Genomic DNA, 7,737 nt, shown 5'->3' with positions numbered 1-7,737 from the left:
GCAGCCTTGACATACTCCTTTCCTGATCTGGAACCAGTCTGTTGTTCCATGTCCAGTTCTAACTGTTGGTTCTTGAACTGCATACAGATTTCTCAGGAGACAGCTCAGGTGGACTGGTATTCCCGTCTCTTTAAGAATTTTCCACAGTTTGTTGTGTGAGATGGTTATCTGACATGATTGGTACAATGGTCATGAGTTTGAGCAAACTCTAGGAAATAGTGAAGAACAGGGAAGTCTGGCATGCTGCAGTCCATGGGGTCACAGAGTCAGACACAGCTTAGCAACTGAACAACAATAATGAATCTAAAAATTGAGTGTTAAAAATTATTTTCAAATCTATACAACCCCTTCTGAGCTATTCTGTTTATTTTTTAATGTGTATTCTATGTATTTTTTCATGTGAAAAATAAGTCAATATTATTTAAAAGACCAAATTTATGGAAGCCTTAAAAAAAAGTCCCCACCCTTATGATTTACATAAAAAATGAATCATGCAAACTAACTCAAGTTTTCAATATTTGTAACACAAAGATTTCTGTCAAAAAAACAGTTGGAAATAACATGCTGTTTGCAATGTAATTGTTACTATTCACTAAAGCAGAAAAGGGAAATGTGGAGAGCTAAAAGGCTGACAGCCTAGTCATTTAAAACTACAGGTTGTCTCAGGAATGACAATGGTTTTGAAATTCAGCTCAACCCATGCCGAGAAGTTGCTAGCTCTAGATATTGGAGAATATTTAACACTTTACTTGAATAACTTTTTCCTCTTTTTCACCTCAGAACATTTCAACTAACCAAGGAAATCTTAGCCTTTGTATTTTAAACTATATTAAATATTCAAATGGGCAGAGAAGACCAGTGTCTTCTCTGCAGAGAGCTTCAGGGATCTGAATTTTTAATGAGGACATTTGTTTAAATGTGAGTGATCAACAGAGCTGCAAAGACCACCAATGGTTTGTTTTTTTCTGCTAGGAATAAAAGGAAAAAACAGAAAGCACAGGCTAGGTTTGCTGTATGTAACTCTTTTTTTTTTTTAATTTTTACTTATTCATTTATTTACTTTATTATTTTTGTGGCCATGTGGTGCGGCATGCAGGATCTTAGTTCTCCAACCCTGTACTGGGAATGTGAAATCTAGCTACTGGACTGTAGGGAAGTCCCAGGTGTAACTTGTAATAGACCCACATATTTGCTTACGTTTTTTGTTTATTTTTAATTCTTAAAGCAATTTCGATCTGAAGTTGGAAGTTCCCTCACTGGGGCGTCTGACCTGAGAGATTCTCAGGCTCCTTGGGTCCTCTGTGTGCATTGCTTGTCCCTGAAAAGGATTTTCTCCTGGACCAAGCGTTAGTCAATTTACACTGAACCTTTTCACCCGGAGGCCTTGACCTTAGCCCCCATCCTTGCCAAGCCTGCAAATCTCAGTTATAGCAAGAATCCTATTAAGTTACTTTAGGGAAAATTCCCTACACTTGACATCTACTCACCTTTGTTATGCCATCTACACAGCAGCACTTGCCATCTACTTCTACAAGGATTAAATTATGAGCCTCAGCAGCTGCTGACAATCAACACCCCTTGAAAAGAGTTCAGCGTGGAGAGCAGAATAAGGCACTCTGTGTTCTGGGGAGGGGGAGGGGGGAAGAAAACAAAGCTGGCAGAACAGATCTTCTGTTATTTGTTTTCAGGAGAAGATTTTATGAGCCCAATTCTTGCATCTCCTCAAATCTAGAAAATCGCTAAAATCCTTTATGGTGATGTCTGCTTCTTGTGACGAGCAGTAACCTTCACAACACTAACAGAAACCTTTTGAAACAATATGTGCTTGATTACATGTGCTCCCCCTTCACGAAAATCACATTTATACTGATCTTCTCCCCACCTCTTTGGAGCAGTTTCACAGAACCATCTGAAGCGCTATCTGCTGGACTAGAGTTCTCATTTTGCCCCTCATGTTGCTTTGTTTTTTTCCAGTCAACAGTTTCGTGATCAAACGTATCCCAGATGATATCTGATCACCCTGATGTGCCTTCAGCAAGAAACCTGTTGGGTCAGTTCAGCAAGGCTTCCCCTGCCTTTGAGGCCCCCTCTTAGGAATTTCCCATCCACTGATCCCCTCACTCTGTCTCTTTGCTGTATATCCCCACTTGTACTTGCATTTGGGGTCAAGCCCAGTTCTACACTGGAGTGTCTTTCCCCCTACTCAATACTTCCTGGATGGAACTTGATTTTGCCACATTAATTACTATCTGTTTGGTTTTCTCTAACACCCTGACTTGTCCCATTATCTTGAGTGAGTCTGGCTGCTCTGATGCCCTGATTCATTTTGCAGCGGCCACATGATTCTTCACAACAGAAAAGGTTTGAGTGGTTGGCCGCCAGCCCTGTGCTCCTTGATTTTTGACTTTGTGGTCTTCTGATTGCACACAAGGAAAAGACCAAGATAGGATAGTGCCATCTGTGTTTAATCTCTTTCTGTGGCTCTTTTTTCCTTTCTAAATTTGAGCTCACAGCTACTAAAAACCAGAGAGATAATACCTACCAAATACTACCTTCCCAAATAAAATTATACTAGCCTGAATTGAAAGTATTTTAGACATCATCTAATCCACCACCATTTTACAATCAAGGAAACGGAGGCTCAAGACTTTGTATTTCTACTTAACAGCAAACTTAGGATTAGAGATCAGCTCCTTCCCACTTCAATTCATGGTCCTTTCTAATAGAACACATTGCCTTATAAAATCGACATTTTTTGTTAATGTACTCTTTTTTGTTTTGTTGACATTTTATCTATTGGCAATGTACTTAAGTGCCTCCAACAACATTACATTTCTCATGCGTGGTATTCCTTTTTCAGAGAGGCTAAAATAGGAATTATATTATTAGACACTTGTGAGTTCAAAACCTGCTCTCCTCCTTACATGTGACCTCTCACCCACTCCATTTGAAATATGTAAAAGAGAGGTGGAAGATACTAATGGAATAGTATTTATCATCACAAGATATAAATGTGGTATTGTAATATGCTTGCATGAGTTACAGAAATCTTCCAATAAATTGATTTGTATTTTTAACTACAGACCTTATCAAAATACCTATGCTGCTGCTGCTGCTAAGTCACTTCAGTTGTGTCCGACTCTGTGCAACCCCATAGACAGCAGCCCACCAGGCTCCCCCATCCCTGGGATTCTCCAGGCAAGAACACTGGAGTGGGTTGCCATTTCCTTCTCCAATGCAAATACCTATAACACAAATTAAAAAGAAAAACACAAATCTATATACTTTGGAGATGACAGAGACCCTGAACAGCCCAACCTGCTCCTTTGCTGATTGCTGCTAGGAGAATCAACCTCCTATGATTAGATTTGTGAGTGTTGGAATTCAAAGCTAACAGAACAAGTCACTGGCTATTTCTGTAACACAGAAAAGTCTCAGGATGTCACTTACCAAATCAAGACAATGTAAGTGGACTTTATCCTTGTTTTTTTTTAATACATACAATAGTTTTATAGAGAACTGAATTTTGATCCATGTCTAAGATAGGGTATTTTTGGATTTTGTAGTGACAGATTGTGTTACATAATGAATTTTGTTACCTTTTTTTTTTCCAGGAAAACCTGTCTTCAACATTCAAAACGACTCATGGTATTTTACAGATAGTAAATGAATAACTACTATCCTATGGAATTTATTTGAAATGGAGAGTTTCTCTCTTATTGCAAGGGCTGTTATTTATTCCTTTTTTTTTTTTTTTGTATACATCTTGTTGCCTTCAGCTAGGAATCCTCCTTTGAAATACCATGGAAACAAGCAAATATGCCTCATTAAACTTTCCTTGCAAGAGAAAAATTGAAAGAATTTTTAAATTGTAGAGTAGATAAAAATAAAACACATTTCCTGTAGGAGTGATTAGACTGTCCTTTAAAATTCTTTAAGAAAAGGTATCAGAGTTGGCAGGAAAAAAAAAATTGGTGTCTTTATATTTGTGAAATTGTAACAATTTAAGAAAAGTGAGAGCGTATTGTATTTCTTCACTACTGAAAATAAATATGAAATTATTTTTCATATTTAGTACTAACTGACATTTCAGATATATTATAAAAGTAACTATTTCTAATAATGCATAAACACAATTATGGGTGACATTAGAGAACTTCTCAATTAGCAAACATAGCTTCCCTTGTGGGTCAGATGGTAAAGAATCTGCTTGCAATGCAGGAGACTGAGGTTTGAACCCTGGGTTGGAAAGATCCCCTGGAGTAGGAAATGGCAACCTACTCGTCTTCTTGCCTGGAGAATTCCATGGACAGAGGAGCCCAGTGGGCTACAGTACGTAGGGTCACAAAGAATCAGACATGACTGAGAAATTAATTCTTTCTTTCGTCTTTCTATTTGGATTAATGCTTTTGGTTAAGGAGAAGGACTTTTAGAGAGAAAACAAAAAGACCTTTTAAATTTAGCTCTATGGTAACTTATGAGTTCCTATACTATGATGGACATGTTTCTGCAACACATGAGACCAGAACCAGGTAGAGTCTTAAGCTGTCTCATAATATAAGTAAAGCTTCTAGTGAGATAGGAGCTTTTGAATCATCTGGTCTTTTAATGGCCAAGTAATAAAGAAAATCCTTTGTCTGAAATATATTCTTGCTTCCCCCACAAAATTGAAGCTAAAATTGACACATTTATATCATATGAAGTGTTAATACTATCATCACATAGCTTGGACCTTGGGACTTAATGAAAATGTTAGTTTTTAGTAATGTTAACTTTATCCTTCCCTATCAGAGTAAGTCTAATAAATAGATCTCAGAATGCACAAACATCACCATTAGTCAGAATCCCTCCCTCTTTATTCTGCCACCTTGTATTGTATTGTGTATTCTAAACTAAGGCAGCAACTATTAGGAATGTGTCCTGAATTAAACATCCCCCTTTTGAATAAAACTGAATGATGTTTTTAAAAGCACACTGGGAAGTGAAAGGAGTTATTGATTTTTGTTGAGTTAGCATTTTGTACATTGAAATCCACTTTAACAACAGAAATCAATATATAACTCTTTCAAATCACTGTTTTGGAATTGTTACTGTTGTGTTTTCTTTTTTTTTCCCCTCTCTCCTAAACCATGGATGTAATTCACTTAGTAACATGTTAATTTCCTATCCATCTGGATTGAAAGGTTTCTAAGTTAGTGATGTATTAATTGAGCTACCTAAAGGGTAGCATGGAGCCTCTAACACATTAAGCAAACACAGTGCTTTGAGGTATAACATGACAGGCCCAAAATATGATTTGTGCACTGCAATTAATCATCTAAATCTAGACAACACTGTTTTGCTTCAGCAACTGTTGGTTACTTCCTGGCAGTTAGGGATCTGAGTTTTATTCTGTTTCTTCTAAAAAAACATGAGGAGGAGGGAGTCATTATTAGAATTCACAGATTTCAGGTATCAGATGACAATCGTCCCGGTCCACATAGATTGCATGATTGAGTCTCAATCAGTCCCTGATTTTGGGAAAGATTGAAGACAGAAGGAGAAGGGGATGACAGAGGATGACATGGTTGGATGGCATTACCGACTCGATGGACATGCATTTGAGCAAGCTCCGGGAGTTGGTGATGGACAGGGAAGCCTGGTGTGCTACAGTCAATGGGATCGCAGAGTCAGACAGGACTGAGCGACTGAATTGAACTGAACTGAGTCTCAATAACCTCAGTTTCAACCTGGACTAAATCGAAAAAGGTAATCGAAGTTGGCTGATAATGCCTGATATAAATAAGTCATTCCAATAATATCCAGATTTTCTTTTATTTCCCTCTTATCTGGTTTCCTTGATTGCCTTGTTTACTCATAGACTGTTCACTTGAGCTCTCAAATCCCTTTGCTTGGTCATAATTTTGTTTACTATGTGGCCATATAATGTTATCATAATTAGAAAGATTATATATATCATTATGAATTATGAATATTTTTTTCTTCACTGATGATAAATCCATATTGTTTTTCCTTCTTTTTTGTTTAAAATTTAGCAACAGAGTTCAGTTCACTTCAGTTGCTCAATTGTGTCCAACTCTTCGCAACCCCATGGACTGCAGCACGCCAAGACTCCCTGTCTAACACCAACTCCTGGAGTCCACCTGAACCTATGTCCATTGAGTCGGTAATGCCATCCATCCATCTCATCCTCTGTTATCCCCTTCTCCTCCTGACCTCAATCTTTCCCAGCATCAGGGTCTTTTCAAATGAGTCATCTCTTCCAATCAGGTGGCCAAAGTATTGGAGTTTCAGCTTCAACATCAGTCCTACCAATGAACACCCAGGAATGACTCCTTTAGGATGGGCTGGTTGGATCTCCTTGCAGTCCAAGGGACTCTCAAGAGTCTTCTCCAACACCACAGTTCAAAAACATCAGTTCTTCAGCACTCAACTTTCTTTATAGTCCAACTCTCACATCCATACATGACCACTGGAAAACCATAGCCTTGACTAGATGGACCTTTGTTGGCAAAGTAATGTCTCTGCTTTTTAATATGCTGTCTAGTTTGGTCATAACTTTCCTTCCAAGGAGCAAGCATCTTTTAATTTCATGGCTGCAGTCACCATCTGCAGTGACTTTGGAGCCCAGAAAATAAAATCAACCACTGTTTTCACTGTTTCCCCATCTATTTCCCATGAAGTGATGGGACCAGATGCCATGATCTCCGTTTTCTGAATGTTGAGCTTTAAGCCAACTTTTTCACTCTCCTCTTTCACTTTCATCAAGAGGTTTTTTAGTTCCTCTTCACTTTCTGCCATAAGGGTGGTGTCATCTGCATATCTGAGGTTATTGATATTTCTCCTGGCAATCTTGATTCCAGCTTGTGCTTCTTCCAGCCCAGCATTTCTCATGATGTACTCTGCATATAAGTTAAATAAGCATGGTGACAATATACAGCCTTGACGTACTCCTTTTCCTATTTGGAACCAGTCTGTTGTTCCATGTCCAGTTCTAACTGTTCTTCCTGACCTGCATATAGGTTTCTCAAGAGGCAGGTCAGGTGGTCTGGTATTCCCATCTCTTGAAGAATTTTCCATAGTTTATTGTGATCCACACAGTCAAAGGTTTTGGCACAGTCAATAAAGCAGAAATAGATGTTTTTCTGGAACTCTCTTGCTTTTTCCATGATCCAGCGATGTTGGCAATTTGATCTCTGGTTCCTCTGGCTTTTCTAAAACCAGCTTGAACATCTTGAACATCTGCCTCTACTTGAACATCTGGAAGTTCACAGTTCATGTACTGCTGAAGCCTAGCTTAGAGAATTTTAAGCATTACTTTACTAGCATGTGAGATGAGTGCAATTGTGTGGTAGTTTGAGCATTTTTGGCATTGCCTTTCTTTGGGATTGGAATGAATACTGATCTTTTCCAGTCCTGTGGCCACTGCTGAGTTTTCCAAATGTGCTGGCATATTGAATGCAGCACTTTCACAGCATTATCTTTCAGGATTTGAAATAGCTCAACTGGAATTCCATCACCTCCACTAGCTTTGTTTGTAGTGATGCTTCCTAAGGCCCACTTGACTTCACATTCCAGGATGTCTGGCTCTAGGTAAGTGATCACACCATCGTGATTATCTGGGTCATGAAGCTCTTTTTGTACAGTTCTTCTGTGTATTCTTGCCACCTCTTCTTAATATCTCCTGCTTCTGTTAGGTCCCTACAATTTCTGTCCTTTATTTAGTCCATCTTTGCA

General features: G+C 38.5%; 1 long non-coding RNA gene across 1 annotated transcript; it reads left to right on the top strand.

The window, feature by feature from the left end:
* The first annotated feature begins 1,614 nt into the window (after window positions 1–1,614).
* Window positions 1,615–6,717, top strand: LOC129626208 (uncharacterized). The gene is made up of 3 exons (XR_008701827.1): window positions 1,615–2,050; window positions 6,036–6,166; window positions 6,271–6,717. It is a non-coding gene; the product is annotated as an uncharacterized LOC129626208 (long non-coding RNA).
* Window positions 6,718–7,737: the final 1,020 nt, after the last annotated feature.

Source organism: Bubalus kerabau, chromosome 13 (assembly GCF_029407905.1).
Source record: "Bubalus kerabau isolate K-KA32 ecotype Philippines breed swamp buffalo chromosome 13, PCC_UOA_SB_1v2, whole genome shotgun sequence".
NCBI classification, from domain to species: Eukaryota; Metazoa; Chordata; class Mammalia; order Artiodactyla; family Bovidae; genus Bubalus; species Bubalus kerabau.
The sequence above is the reverse complement of the archived record's forward strand: the minus strand, read 5'-3'. Positions and strand labels throughout refer to the sequence as shown.